At 38.1% G+C, this 16,723-nt stretch overlaps 1 non-coding gene across 1 annotated transcript; it reads right to left on the bottom strand.

The window, feature by feature from the left end:
* Window positions 1-5,674: 5,674 nt before the first annotated feature.
* On the bottom strand, window positions 5,675-5,782 carry LOC112739398 (small nucleolar RNA R71). Its single transcript, XR_003170336.1, has one exon. It is a non-coding gene; the product is annotated as a small nucleolar RNA R71 (small nucleolar RNA).
* Between the last annotated feature and the right edge of the window lie 10,941 nt (window positions 5,783-16,723).

The following is a 16,723-nucleotide window of genomic DNA, read 5'->3' on the forward strand; positions in this document are numbered from 1 at the left end:
TATGAAATGTTTCCTTAAAGGTTTACTAGAGTTGCTGCTATTCTGCCTTGCTTTTTTATTGATCCTTTTTAGCTTTTTCTTTCTTTCTTTTGTTTAGAAAGCTTATTTCTTAATGAAAGCTTGGTGGTAAGTGTTGCAGTAGCCTTTTGGCTCAATTTTTGCTCAACACTACTTCACCACAGACACATGGCTCACATTTTCTTCCTAGGAACCTTGATGCCCAGCATCTCTTTGGATTACTAAATGCTTTGTAACTAGGTTGCTCTTGATAATGGACTTTCGGTTGGCAATCCCAGATTAGTTAGTCCAAGTGGCCAAGTTTTAAAATACTCCTCAGAACCTATTTGTCCAAGCATATCCTAGTACAAAAGCACCACATGCATATGTCCTAAGGTCCAAGCTATTGGTGTCTAGCCTTATTATTCTTTTTCTTTTTCTTTCTTATTTTGCTTCATTCTCAAGGGATTGATGAAAGGCTTTATGGCAGCAACCTAATTCACACTTCAAGGAACACTTTATTATGCAACTTTTATTATTGAGCTAATCATTAAATCAAACAAGTACCACCACTGAATTCTCATTCTAATTTCTACAACATTGGACAATCACTTTCTTGTTTCAAATATTTTTATTTTATTTATGCAGAAGGGAAACAAAACATAATTCAAGCTGATGAGTTATGACGAGCATACTATGCAGGCTAGCATTCTTAGCAAACATTTACACTTGCACCTAATTGAACACTTCAGCAAGACATATAGGAATTCCCAAGTTAAAATACTTCAAAGCAACAAGGATTAAGTGTCAATACAACCTGTTGGGAATGTCTCTCAGCTTTTTCTTTCGTCATCATTATTTCTCTCTGTTGTACTTCCTTTGGAAAATGATGCAGACTCCATCCACAGGTTGAATGTTTTCCTGTATAATCTTTAAAAGTTGCTTGTTTCTCAAGCCCTTAGGCAACTGGTTAGTATGCAAGATTTTGCTTGTAAGCTCTTGAACTTATTTTTGGTGTGTGAACACCAAACTTAGTTCCTTGCCAATGTTTCTTATGCAACCAGTCAACCACACACACACACACACACACATATATATATATATGACACCTTGTGCCTTCGCTGAAGGTCACAAAACTAAAACTAGAAAACAAATAATGCCTAACTAGTTTCTCTGATTGCTTGGAGCTAGCACTGATTATGCAGAAGGTGAAAATGTGTTTTCAAATGAGATTTTGATGGAACACCAAACTTAGCATTCTTCATTCTTCCTTGAATTATTTTGGTGTGCAACACCAAACTTAGCTCCTTGCAATACATATAAGACTACTCAACCTATTTATTGAAATAGTTGGAAAAGAAAACTACATCTGGTTAGGTTGCCTCCCAACAAGCGCTCTTTTAATGTCACTAGCTTGACATCCTTCATTCTTTCTCAGCTCAGGTTCTAAACTTCCTTTTCTTTGTCCCATTGGCCTCCCAAGTAATGCTTTGCCCTGTGACCGTTTGCTGTGAAATGGCTCTTTGTTGCCTCATCAAGCAATTCAAGGCTTCTATAAGGGAAAACTTTTGTCACCAAGTAAGAACCAATCCATTTGGATTTGAGCTTGCCAGGGAAGACTTTGAGCCTGGAGTTATATAAGAGTACTTGCTGTACTAGTTTGAACTCTGATGAGCGGATAATTTATACGCTTTTTGGCAATGTTTTTAGTATGTTTTTAGTATGATTTAGTTAGTTTTTAGTATATTTTTATTAGTTTTTAATTAAAAATCACATTTCTGGACTTTACTATGAGTTTGTGTATTTTTCTATAATTTCAGGTATTTTCTGGCTGAAATTGAGGGACCTGAGCAAAAATCAGATTCAGAGGTTGAAGAAGGACTGCAGATGCTGTTGGATTCTGACCTCCCTGCACTCAAAGTGGATTTTCTGGAGCTACAGAACTTCACATGGCACGCTTCCAATTGCGTTGGAAAGTAGACATCTAGGGCTTTTCAGAAATATATAATAGTCCATACTTTGAATAAGGATTGACGACGTAAACTGGCGTTCAACGCCAGTTCCATGCTACATTCTGGAGTCAAACGCCAGAAACAAGTTGCAAAGTGGAGTTCAACGCCAGAAACACATTACAAACTGGCGTTCAACTCCAAGAATGACCTCTCCACGTGTAAACTTCAAGCTCAGCTCAAGCACACACCAAGTAGGCCCCGGAAGTGGATTTCTACATCATTTACTCAATTCTGTAAACCCTAGTAAGTAGTTTAGTATAAATAGGATTTTTTACTATTGTATTAGACATCTTGGGATGTTTAGTTCTTAGATCATGGGGGCTAGCCATTCGGCCATGCCTGAACCTTTCACTTATGTATTTTTCAACGGTAGAGTTTCTACACACCATAAATTAAGGTATGGAGCTCTGCTGTTCCTCAAAGATTAATGCAAAGTACTACTATTTTTCTATTCAATTCAACTTATTCTGCTTCTAAGATATTCATTCGCACTTCAATATGATGGATGTGATAATCGTGACAGTCATCATCATTCTCAACTTATGAACGCGTGCCTGACAACCACTTCCGTTCTACCTTAGATTGAATGGATATCTCTTGGATATCTAATATAGGGGACCGAGTCCGAGGTATTAGTGTCTTCGTGGTATAAGTTAGAACCCATGGATGGCCATTCCTGAGATCCGGAAAGTCTAAACCTTGTCTGTGGTATTCCGAGTAGGATCTGGGAAGGGATGGCTGTGACGAGCTTCAAACTCGCGAGTGCTGGGCTTAGTGACAGACGCAAAAGGATAGTAAATCCTATTCCAGTATGATCAAGAACCGACAGATGATTAGCCATGCAGTGACAGCGCATTAGACCATTTTCACAGGAGGATGGGATGTAGCCATTGACAACGATGATGCCCTACATAAAGCTTGCCATGGAAAGGAGTAGGATTGATTGGATGAAGACAGCAGGAAAGTAGAGATTAGAGGAACGAAAGCATCTCTATACGCTTATCTGAAATTCTCACCAATGAATTACAATAGTACCACTATCCTATTTTATATTTTATTTATTTTCATCCACTATAATTTCTTAATACAATTTAATCCGCCTGACTGAGATTTACAAGGTGACCATAGCTTGCTTCAAGCCGACAATCTCCGTGGGATCGACCCTTACTCACGTAAGATTTATTACTTGGACGACCCAGTGCACTTGCTGGTTAGTTGTACGAAGTTGTGAAACAGATATAAGATCATGAACGTGCGTATTGAGTTTTTAGCACCGTTACCAAGGAATGGAATGATCACGATTTTGCACACCAAGTTTTTGGCGCCGTTGCCGGGGATTGTTCGAGTTTGGCCAACTGACGGTTCATCTTCTTGCTCAGATTAGGTAATTTTCTTTTTCATTTTATTTTAAAAAAAAAAATTTGTTTTCAAAAATCTTTCAAAAAAAAAATTCTTTTCCTTTTGTTTTCGAAAATTATTCTAAATTTTTAAGAATGAATTCTAAAGTTTCAAAATGGTATGCTGAAGTTTGGCTGGCCATCAAGCTTTAGACTAACCTGGTATGATTCCTGGAATCTTGATTGAGGACTTTGAATTCGTTGCTTCCTTTTCCCTATATGTTTTCAAAAAAATAAAATAAAATAAAATAAAAATATACAAAAATCCAAAAAAAAAATTTACTAAAATCATAAAATCAAAAATATTTTTTGTTTCTTGTTTAAGTCTAGAGTCAATTTTTAAGTTTGGTGTCAATTGCAATTTTTTTTCTAAAAATTTATGCATTTTTCGAAAATTCATGCATTCATAGTGTTTTTCATGATCTTCAAGTTGTTCTTGGTAAGTCTTCTTGTTTGATCTTCATATTTTCTTGTTTTGTGTCTTTTCTTGTTTTTCATATGCATTTTTAATTTGTTAGTTTCTAAAGTTTGAAAATTTCTAAGTTTGGTGTCTTGCATGTTTTTCTTTCATTAAAAATTTTTCAAAAATAAGTCTTGATGTTCATCTTGATCTTCAAAGTGTTCTTGGTGTTCATCTTGACATTCATAGTGTTCTTGCATGCATTGTGTGTTTTGATTCATAATTTTTATGTTATGAGTCTTTTTCATGTTTTTCTCTCTCATCATTGAAAATTCAAAAATAAAAAAAAAATCTTTTCCTTCTTTTACTCAAAATTTTCGAAAATATGATTTGATTTAGTCAAAAAGTTTTTAAATTTAATTGTTTCCTATGAATCAAATCAAATTTTCAATTTAAAAATCTTATCTTTTCAAAATCTTTTTCAAAAATCAAATCTTTTTCATTTTACCTTCATATTTTCGAAAACTTTTTAAATTTGATTTTCAAAATCTTTTTCTTATTTTATTTCTTAATTTTCAAAATCTTTACTAACATTTAATATGATTGATTGAAAAATTTCAAGTTGTTACTTGCTTATTAAGAAAGATTCAATCTTTAAACTCTAGAATCATATCTTTTTAGTTTCTTGTTAGTCAAGTAATCAACTTTAGTTTTCAAAATCAAATCTTTTTAATTTTCTTTTCAAATATTTTTCAAATTAAAATCTCAATTATATCTTTTTCAAATTCAATTTCAAAATCTTTTCTAACTTCTTAGCCTTTTAAAAAAAATTGATTTTCAATTCTTATCTTTTTGTTTCAATCATATCTTTTTAAATTTCAATCATATCTTTTTCAAAAACAAATTTCAAAACTTTTTCGATCAATCTTATCTTTTCATTTCAATCATATCTTTTTCAAAACTACCTAACTAATCCTCTCTCTCTCTTATTTTCGAAAATTCCCTCTCTCCTTTTTCAAAATTCCTTTTTAATTAACTAATTGTTTTAATTTTAATTTAATTTCAACTTTAATTTTCGAAATCTAACTTTCAATTCTAATTTTTATTTTAATTAAATTTCGAAATTCTCTCTCTCATCTCCTTCTATTTATTTATTCATCTACTAACACTTCTCTTCCATCCAAAAATTCGAACACCACCTCCCTCTCTGTGTTTGAGTTTTCCCTCTTCTCTTCTTTACATTACATTCTTTTCTTCTTCGACTCACACAAAGGAATCTCTATACTGTGACATAGAGAATTCCATATTTTCTTTGTTATTCCCTTCTTTGTCATATGAGCAGGAGCAAGGACAAGAACATTCTTGTTGAAGCAGATCCTGAACCTGAAAGGACTCTGAAAAGAAAATTAAGAGAAGTTAAAATACAACAATCCAGAGACAACCTTACATAAATTTTCGAACAAGAAGAGGAGATGGCAGCCGAAAATAATAATAATGCAAGGAGGATGCTTGGTGAATTTACTACACCTAATTCCAATTTACATGGAAGAAGCATCTCCATTCCTACCATTGGAGCAAATTATTTTGAGCTGAAACCTCAATTAGTTTCTCTGATGCAACAGAACTGCAAGTTTCATGGACTTCTATCTGAAGATCCTTTTCAGTTCTTAACTGAGTTCTTGCAGATCTGTGATACTGTTAAGACCAATGGGGTTGACCCCGAGGTCTACAGGCTTATGCTTTTCCCGTTTGCTGTAAGAGACAGAGCTAGAGTGTGGTTGGACTCTCAACCCAAAGATAGCCTGAATTCTTGGGATAAGCTGGTCAAGGCTTTCTTAGCCAAGTTCTTTCCTCCTCAAAAGCTTAGTAAGCTTAGAGTGGATGTTCAAACCTTGAGACAGAAAGAAGGTGAATCCCTCTATGAAGCTTGGGAGAGATATAAGCAACTGACCAAAAAGTGTCCTTCTGACATGCTTTCAGAATGGACCATCCTGGATATATTCTATGATGGTCTGTCTGAATTAGCTAAGATGTCATTGGATACTTCTGCAGGTGGATCCATTCACCTAAAGAAAACGCCTGTAGAAGCTCAAGAACTCATTGACATGGTTGCTAATAACCAGTTCATGTACACTTCTGAGAGGAATCTTGTGAGTAATGGGATGCCTCAGAAGAAGGGAGTTCTTGAAATTGATACTCTAAATGCCATATTGGCTCAGAATAAAATATTGACTCAGTAAGTCAATATGATTTCTCAGAGTCTGAATGGAATGCAAGCTGCATCCAACAGTACTCAAGAGGCATCTTCTAAGGAAGAAGCTTATGATCTTGAGAACCCTGCAATAGCAGAGGTGAATTACATGGGTGAACCTTATGGAAACACCTATAATCCCTCATGGAAAAATCACCCAAATCTCTCATGGAAGGATCAACAAAAGCCTCAACAAGGCTTTAATAATGATGGAAGAAACAGGTTTAGCAATAGCAAGCCTTTTCCATCATCCACTCAGCAAAAGACAGAGAGTTCTGAGTAGACCTCTAGCTTGGCAAATATAGTCTCTAATCTATCTAAGGCCACTCTAAGTTTCATGAATGAAACAAGGACCTCCATTAGAAATATGGAAGCACAAGTGGGCCAGCTGAGTAAAAGGATCACTGAAACCCCTCCTAGTACTCTCCCAAGCAATACAAAAGAAAATCCAAAAGGATAGTGCAAGGCCATTGAATTGATCATCATGGCCGAAACCACAAAAGAGGAGGAGGACGTGAATCCCAGTGAGGAAGACCTCTTGGAATGTCCAGAGATCAATAAGGAGTTTTCCTCTGAAGAACCAAAGGAATCTAAGGCTCATCTGGAGACCATAGAGATTCCATTAAACCTCCTTATGCCATTCATGAGCTCTGATGAGTATTCTTCTTCTGAAGAGAATGAAGATGTTACTGAAGAGCAAGTTGCCAAGTACCTTGGTGCTATCATGAAGATGAATGCCAAATTATTTGTTAATGAGACTTGGGAAGATGAACCTCCCTTGCTCACCAATGAACTGAGTGATCTGGATCAACTGAGATTGCCTCAGAAGAAACAGGATCCTGGAAAGTTCTTAATACCTTGTACCATAGGCACCATGACCTTTGAGAAGGCTCTATGTGACCTTGGGTCAGGGATAAACCTCATGCCCCTCTCTGTAATGGAGAAACTGGGAATCTTTGAGGTGTAAGCTACCAGAGTCTCATTAGAGATGGCAGACAACTCAAGAAAACAGGCTTATGGTCAAGTAGAGGACGTGTTAGTAAAGGTTGAAGACCTTTACATCCCTGATGATTTCATAATCCTGGATACTGAGAAGGATGAGGATGAATCTATCATTCTTGGAAGACCCTTCCTAGCCACAGCAAGAGCTGTGATTGATGTGGCCAGAGGAGAATTGATCCTTCAACTGAATAAGGACTCCCTTGTGTTTAAAACTCAAGGATCTCCTTCTGTAACCATGGAGAGGAAGCATGAAAAGCTTCTCTCACTGCAGAGTCAATCAAAGCCCCCACAGTCAAACTCTAAGTTTGGTGTTGGGAGGCCTCAACCAAACTCTAAGTTTGGTGTTGAACTCCCATATCCAAACTCTAAGTTTGGTGTTGGGAGTCTATAAAATTAACCTGATCACCTGTGTGGCTCCATGAGAGCCCACTATCAAGCTATTGACATTAAAGAAGCGCTTGTTGGGAGGCAACCCAATGTTATTTAATCATTTTTATTTTATTTTCTCTTTGTTATTTCATGTTTTATTAGGTTGATGATCATGTGGAGTCACAAAAACTACTGAAAAATCAAAAACAGAATGAAAAATAGCATTGAAAATAGAACACCTTGGAGGAAGGGCTTACTAGCGTTTAACGCCAGAACGGAGCATGAAATTGGCGTTAAACGCCAGAAACAAGCAGCAGTCTGGCGTTTAAACGCCAGGATTGCACCCAGAGGAAAGTTGGCATTAAACGCCAGAAACAAGCATCAGACTGGCGTTTAACGCCAGAAACATGCACCATACTGGCGTTCAACGCCAGAAACATGCTGCAATCTGGCGTTAAACGCCAAGATTGCATATATAGGGCGTTTTACACGCCTCAAAGGTGAAGGGATGAGAAATCCTCAAACACCTCAGGATCTGTGGACCCCACAGGATCCCCACTTACCTTTCTTTTCTCCTCTTCACACCTTTTCATATCACTTTTCCCCAAATACCCCTCACCAACCAACTCAATCACTCTTTCCCATCACCTCTTCACCACTCACATCTATCCTCTCTTCCCCAAAAACCCCACCTACGTTTAAATTCAAAATAATTTCCCTCCCAAACCCAACCCTAAATGGCCGAACCCTAACCCCTCCCCACTCCTATATAAACCCCTCATTCCTTCTTTATTTTCACACAACACAACCCTCTCTTCTTCCCCTTGGCCGAATCCACCTTCTCCCTCCATCTCCTCCATTTTTCTTCTTCTTCTACTTCTTTCTCTTTTCTTTTGCTCGAGGACGAGCAACCATTTTAAGTTTGGTGTGGTAAAAGCATTGCTTTTTGTTTTTCCATAACCATTTATGGCACCTAAGGCCAGAGAAACCTCTAGAAAGAGGAAAGGGAAGGCAATCGCTTCGACCTCTAAGTCATGAGAGATGGAGAGATTCATCTCTAAGGTTCATCAAGACCACTTCTATGAAGTTGTGGCCAAGAAGAAAGTGATCCCTGAGGTTTCTTTCAAACTCAAAAAGAATGAGTATCTGGAGATCCGACTTGAAATCCAAAGAAGAGGTTGGGAAGTTCTAACCAACCCCATTCAACAAGTCGGGATCTTAATGGTTTAAGAGTTCTATACAAACGCATGGGTTACCAGGAACCATGATCAAAGTGTGAACCCGAACCCAAAGAATTGGCTCACCATGATTCGGGGGAAATACTTAAATTTCAGTCTGGAGAATGTGAGGCTGGCATTCAACTTGCCAATGATGGAAGAGAATGCACGCCCCTACATTAGAAGAGTCAACTTTGATCAAAGGTTGGACCAAGTCCTCACGGACATATGTGTGGAAGGAGCTCAATGGAAAATTGACTCAAAAGGCAAGCTGGTTCAACTAAGAAGGCTTAACCTCAAACCAGTAGCTAGAGGATGGTTGGAGTTCATTCAACACTTAATCATTCCTACTAGCAACCGGTCTGAAGTTATTATAGACCGGGCCATCATGATCCATAGCATCATGATTGGGGAGGAAGTGGAGGTTCATGAGATTATACCTCAAGAACTCTACAAGGTGGCTGACAAGTCCTCCAACTTGGCAAGGTTAGCCTTTCCTCACCTCATTTGCCACCTCTGTAATTTGGCTGGGATTGACATAGAGGGAGACATCCTCATTGAAAAGGACAAGCCCATCACTAAGAAAAGGATGGAGCAAACAAGAGAGCATGGACCTCAACATGAGCATGAGGAAATTCCTCACCATGAAATCCCTGAGATGCCTCAAGGGATGCACTTTTCTCCACAAAACTATTGGGAACAAATCAACATTTCCCTAGGTGAATTAAGTTCCAACATGGGACAATTAAGGGAGCACTCCATCATCCTCCATGAAATTAGAGAAGATCAAAGAGCTATGAGGGAGGAGCAAGAAAGACAAGGAAGAGACATAGAGGATCTCAAAAGCACCATTGGTTCTTCAAGAAGAGGAAGACGCCACCCTCACTAAGGTGGACTCATTCCTTAATCTCCTTGTTTATTTATTTTCCTGTTTTTCAATTTTTATGCTTTATTTTTGTTTATGTTTTTATCTTCATAATCACTAGTATTTAAGTGTCTATGCCTTAAAGTTATGAATGTCCTATGAATCCATCACCTCTCTTGAATGAAAAAATGATTTAATTACAAAAGAATAAGAAGTACATGGTTTCGAATTCATCCTTGAAACTAGTTTAATTATTTTGATGTGCTGACAATACTTTTTGTTTTCTGAATGAATGCTTGAACAGTGCATATGTCTTTTGAAGTTGTTGTTTGAGAATGTTAAATATGTTGGCTCTTGAAAGAATGATGATAAGGAGAAATGTTATTTGATAATCTGAAAAATCATAAAATTGATTCTTGAAGCAAGAAAAATCAGTGAATACAGAAAGCTTGCGGAAAAAAAAAAGAGAAAAATGGCAAAAAAAAATAATAGAAAGAAAAAGAAAAAGCAAGTAGAAAAAGCCAAAAGCTCTTAAAACCAAAAGGCAAGAGCAAAAAGCCAATAACCCTTAAAACCAAAAGGCAAGGATAAATAAAAAGGATCCCAAGGCTTTGAGCATCAGTGGATAGGAGGGCCTAAAGGAATAAAATCCTGGCCTAAGCGGCTAAACCAAGCTGTCCCTAACCATGTGCTTGTGGCGTGAAGGTGTCAAGTGAAAACTTGAGACTGAGCGGTTAAAGTCAAGGTTTAAAGCAAAAGAAGAGTGTGCTTAAGAACCCTGGACACCTCTAATTGGGGACTTTAGCAAAGCTGAGTCACAATCTGAAAAGGTTCACCCAATTATGTGTCTGTGGCATTTATGTATCCGGTGGTAATACTGGAAAACAAAGTGCTTAGGGCCACGGCCAAGACTCATAAGGTAGCTGTGTTCAAAAATCAACATACTGAACTAGGAGAATCAATAACACTATCTGAACTCTGAGTTCCTATAGATGCCAATCATTCTGAACTTCAATGGATAAAGTGATATGCCAAAACTATTCAAGAGGCAAAAAGCTACAAGTCCCGCTCATCTGATTGGAGCTATGTTTCATTGATATTTTGGAATTTATAGTATATTCTCTTCTTTTTATCCTATTTGATTTTCAGTTGCTTGGGGACAAGCAACAATTTAAGTTTGGTGTTGTGATGAGCGGATAATTTATACGCTTTTTGGCATTGTTTTTAGTATGTTTTTGGTATGATTTAGTTAGTTTTTAGTATATTTTTATTAGTTTTTAATTAAAAATCACATTTCTGGACTTTACTATGAGTTTGTGTGTTTTTCTGTGATTTCAGGTATTTTCTGGCTGAAATTGAGGGACCTGAGCAAAAATCAGATTCAGAGGTTGAAGAAGGACTGCAGATGCTGTTGGATTCTGACCTCCCTGCACTTAAAGTGGATTTTCTGGAGCTACAGAACTTCACATAGCATGCTTCCAATTGCATTGGAAAGTAGACATCCAGTGCTTTCCAGAAATATATAATAGTCCATACTTTGAATAAGGATTGACGACGTAAACTGGCGTTCAACGCCAGTTCCATGCTGCATTCTGGAGTCAAACGCCCGAAACAAGTTGCAAAGTGGAGTTCAACGCCAGAAACATGTTACAAACTGGCGTTCAACTCCAAGAATGACCTCTCCACGTGTAAACTTCAAGCTCAGCCCAAGCACACACGAAGTGGGCACCAGAAGTGGATTTCTACATCATTTACTCAATTCTGTAAACCCTAGTAACTAGTTTAGTATAAATAGGACTTTTTACTATTGTATTAGACATCTTGGGACGTTTAGTTCTTAGATCATGGGGGCTGGCCATTCGGCCATGCATGAACCTTTCACTTATGTATTTTTCAACGGTAGAGTTTCTACACACCATAGATTAAGGTGTGGAGCTCTGCTGTTCCTCAAAGATTAATGCAAAGTACTACTATTTTTCTATTCAATTCAACTTATTCTGCTTCTAAGATATTCATTCGCACTTCAATATGATGGATGTGATGATCGTGACAGTCATCATCATTCTCAACTTATAAACGCGTGCCTGACAACCACTTCCGTTCTACCTTAGATTGAATGGATATCTCTTGGATATCTAATACAGGGGACCGAGTCCGAGATATTAGTGTCTTCGTGGTATAAGTTAGAACCCATGGATGGCCATTCCTGAGATCTGGAAAGTCTAAAACTTGTCTGTGGTATTCCGAGTAGGATCTGGGAAAGGATGGCTGTGACGAGCTTCAAACTCGCGAGTGCTGGGCGTAGTGACAGACGCAAAAGGATAGTAAATCCTATTCCAGTATGATCGAGAACCAACAGATGATTAGCCATGCAGTGACAGCGCATTGGACCATTTTCACAGGAGGATGGGATGTAGCCATTGACAACGGTGATGCCCTACATAAAGCTTGCCATGGAAAGGAGTAGGATTGATTGGATGAAGACAGCAGGAAAGCAGAGATCAGAGGAACGAAAGCATCTCTATACGCTTATCTAAAATTTTCGCCAATGAATTACATAAGTACCACTATCCTATTTTATATTTTATTTATTTTCATCCACTATAATTTCTTAATACAATTTAATCTGCCTGACTGAGATTTACAAGGTGACCATAGCTTGCTTCAAGCCAACAATCTCCGTGGGATCGACCCTTACTCACGTAAGGTTTATTACTTGGACGACCTAGTGCACTTGCTGGTTAGTTGTACAAAGTTGTGAAACAGATATAAGATCATGAACGTGCGTATTGAGTTTTTAGCACCGTTACCAAGGAATGGAATGATCACAATTTCGCACACCAAACTCCTTCCTTGAGATCTTCTTGTCATGCCACCTCTTAGCTTTTTCCTTGTATATCTTAGCATTTTCATAAGCTTCTAGCCTAAACTCATCCAACTCATTTAGTTGGAGTAGCCTCTTCTCTCCTGCTGCTTGAGAATCAAGTTTGAGGAGTTTAGTGGCCCAGAAAGCTTTATGCTCAAGCTCTACAGGGAGGTGACAAGATTTGCCATATAACAGCTGAAAAGGGAACTTTCCAATAGGAGTTTTGAATGCTATTCTATATGCCCATAGTGCATCTTCTTGCTTCCTGGCCCAATCTTTTCTTGTGCTTCCTACTGTTTTCTCTAAGATCTTCTTCAACTCTCTATTTGCTAACTCAGCCTGGCCATTAGTCTGAGGGTGGTATGGCGTAGCTACTTTATGAATCACTCCATATTTGTGAAGGAGTTTTTCCATCTGCTTGTTGCAAAAATGACTACCACCATCACTGATAAGATCCTTGGGCACTCCATATCTAGTGAAAATGTGCTTCTTAAGGAATTGAAGGACAATCTGTGCATCATATGTGGTTGTGGCTATGGCTTCTACCCACTTTGAGACATACTCTATTACTACTAAAATGTATTTGAAAGAGTAGGAGGGAGAGAACGGGCCCATGAAATCAATGCCCCAAAGATCAAACAGCTCCACTTCTAGGATGTAGTTCTGAGGCATCTCATTCCTTCTTGTCAATCCTCCAACTCTTTGGGATTCATTACATTAGCGAACAAACTCTCTGGCATCCTTGAAGATGGTTGGCCAATAGAATCCACTCTGCAGTACTTTAGCAGCTGTTCTTTCTGGTCCAAAGTGTCCACCGTAGGCTGAACCATGACAATGCCACAATATATCTCTCATTTCATTTTCAGGGACACACCTCCTAATCATTCCATCAGAGCATCTCTTGAATAAGAAAGGTTCGTCCCACAAAAACATTCTTGCGTTATTGAGTAGCTTTTTCACTTGTTGCTTGGAAAATTCTTGAGGTATCTTCCTTCCCACCTTGTAGTTTGCTATGTCAGCAAACCAAGGTGCTTGCTGAACTTGGAAAAGATGCTCATCAAGGAATTTTTCATTCACTTGCTGTGGTGTATCTTGATTGGCCTCTTGTGGCACTCTTGACAAATGATCTGCTACTTGATTCTCACTCCCCTTCCTATCTCTCACTTTAATGTCGAATTCTTGTAGTAGCAGCACCCACCTAATAAGCCTTGGCTTTGAATCCTGTTTAGACATTAGATACTTGAGAGCAGCATGGTCAGTATATACTATAACCTTTGAACCAATCAAGTATTGTCTAAATTTATCAAATGCATATACAATTGCCAAAAGCTCTTTTTCTCAGTGGTGGTATAATTTTTCTGTGCTTCATTTAACACCTTGCTAGCATAATATATGACATGGTGCATCTTGTCTTTATTTTGCCCCAACACAGCACCAATTGCAAAGTCACTTGCATCACACATAAGTTCAAAAGGTAATTTCCAATCAGGGGTTGTGATAATTAGTGCTGTAATGAGTTTTCTCTTTAGAGTTTCAAAGACATGCTTGAAACTGTCATCAAAGATAAAAGGGCTATCAATCATCAGCAAATTGCTCAATGGTTTTGCTATTTTTGAAAAATCTTTGATGAACCTCCTATAAAAACCAGCATGCCCAAGAAAACTCCTTACTGCTTTCACATTAACAGGTATAGGAAGCTTTTCAATGATTTCTATTTTAGCTTTATCAACTTCTATACCTTTGCTCGACACTTTATGCCCAAGAACTATTGATTAGCGGATAATTTATACCCTTTTGGTATTGTTTTTACATAGTTTTTAGTATGTTTTAGTTGCTTTTTATTATAGTTTTTATTAGTTTTTATTCAAAAATAACATTTCTGGACTTTACTATGAGTTTGTGTGTTTTTCTGTAATTTCAGGTATTTTCTGGCTGAAATTGAGGGACCTGAGCAAAAATCTTATTCAGAGGCTGAAAAAGGACTGCAGATGCTGTTGGATTCTGACCCTCCTGCACTCAAAGTGGATTTTCAGAAGCTACAGAAATTCAATTGGTGTGCTCTCAATTGCCTAAGAAAGTAGACATCCTGGGCTTTCCAGCAATATATAATAGTTTATACTTTGCCCTAGATTTGATGGCCCAAACTGGCGTCCAAATCCAGCCTAAAACATTTTGGCGTAAAACGCCAAAACTGGCACCAGAATTGGAGTTAAACGCCCAAACTGGCACCAAAGCTGGCGTTTAACTCCAGGAACAGCCTATGCACGTGAAAGCTTCAATGCTCAGCCCAAGCACAAACCAAGTGGGCCCCGAAAGTGGATTTTTGCACTATTTGCACTTAGTTAGTCAGTTTCTATAATCCATAGTAACTAGTTTAGTATAAATAGCACTTTTTACTATTGTATTAGGGGACTTTGGATCTAGTTTTCATACTTTGGGGCTGAGACCATTGTTCACGTTTCGGGGGCTGGCCTCACGGCCATGTGGTGCACGAAATTGTGACCATCAATGGCGCCAACAACTCGGTACGCACAATTGTAATCTCAACTCTTTATCACAACTACGCACAACTAACCAGCAAGTGTACTGGGTCATCCAAGTAATAAACCTTACGTGAGTAAGGGTCGATCCCACGGAGATTGTCGGCTTGAAGCAAGCTATGGTCATCTTGTAAATCTCAGTCAGGTGGATTCAAGTGGTTATGGAGAATTGATAATTAAAAGATGAATAAAACATAAAATAAGATAGAGATACTTATGTAATTCATTGGTAAGAATTTCAGATAAGCGTATGAAGATGCTTTGTTCCTCCTGAACCTCTGCTTTCCTATTACCTTCATCCAATCATTCATACTCCTTTCCATGGCAAGCTTTATGTTGGGCATCACCGTTGTCAATGGCTACCTCCCGTCCTCTCAGTGAAAATGGTCCAAATGCACTGTAACCGCACGGCTAATCATCTGTTGGTTCTCGATCATATTGGAATAGGATCCATTGATCCTTTTGCGTCTGTCACTACGCCCAACACTCGTGAGTTTGAAGCTCGTCATAGTCATCCCTTCCCAGATCCTACTCGGAATACCACAGACAAGGTTTAGACTTTCCAGATCTCAGGAATGCCCGCCAATAATTCTAGCCTATACCACGAAGGTTCTAATCTAAGATTAGAAACCCAAGAGATACACATTCAAGCTTGTTTGCATGTAGAACGGAAGTGGTTGTCAGGCACGCGTTCATAGGTGAGAATGATGATGAGTGTCACGGATCATCACATTCATCAAGTTGAAGAACGAGTGTATATCTTAGAGAAGAAGTAGGCGTGAATTGAATAGAAAAACAGTAGTACTTTGCATTAATTCATGAGGAACAGCAGAGCTCCACACCTTAATCTATGGTGTGTAGAAACTCCACCATTGAAAATACATAAGAACAAAAGGTCTAGGCATGGCCGAATGGCCAGCTTCCCAAAGATGAAAAGGTCTATCAAAATATATCCCAGTATGAAAATACAATAGCAAAAGGTCCTATCTATAGAAAACTAGTAGCCTAGGGTTACAGAAATAAGTAATTAATGCATAAATCTTCTTCCGGGCCCACTTGGTGTGTGCTTGGGCTGAGAATTGAAGCTTTCATGTGTAGAGACTTTTCTTGGAGTTAAACGCCAGCTTTTGTGCCAGTTTGGGCATTTAACTCCAGCTTTTATGCCAGTTCTGGCGTTTTGACGCCAGAATTTTTATGCTGACTTAGAACGCCGGTTCGGGCCATCAAATCTCGGGCAAAGTATAGACTATTATATATTGCTGGAAAACCCAGGATGTCTACTTTCCAACGCAATTAAGAATGCGCCAATTGGGCCTCTGTAGCTCCAGAAAATCCACCTCTAGTGAAGGGAGGTCAGAATCCAACAGCATCTGCAGTTCTTTTTCAGCCTCTGCATAAGATTTTTGCTCAGGTCCCTCAATTTCAGCCAGAAAATACCTGAAATCATAGAAAAACACAAAAACTCATAGTAAAGTCCAGAAATGTGATTTTTATTTAAAAACTAATAAAAATATAATAAAAACTAACTGAAAATACTAAAAATATACTAAAAACAATGCCAAAAAGCGTATAAATTATCCGCTCATCACAACAGCAAACTTAATTTGTTGCTTGTCCCCAAGCAACTGAAAATCAAATAGGATAAAAAGAAGAGAATATACAATGAATTCCCAAAACATCTATGAAGATCAGTCTTAATTAGATGAGCGGGGCTATTAGCTTTTTGCTTCTGAACAGTTTTGGCATCTCACTTCTTCCTTTGAAGTTCAGAATGATTGGCTTCCATAGAACTCAGAATTCAGATAGT

This window comes from Arachis hypogaea, chromosome 13, assembly GCF_003086295.3.
Source record: "Arachis hypogaea cultivar Tifrunner chromosome 13, arahy.Tifrunner.gnm2.J5K5, whole genome shotgun sequence".
Taxonomy (NCBI): Eukaryota; Viridiplantae; Streptophyta; class Magnoliopsida; order Fabales; family Fabaceae; genus Arachis; species Arachis hypogaea.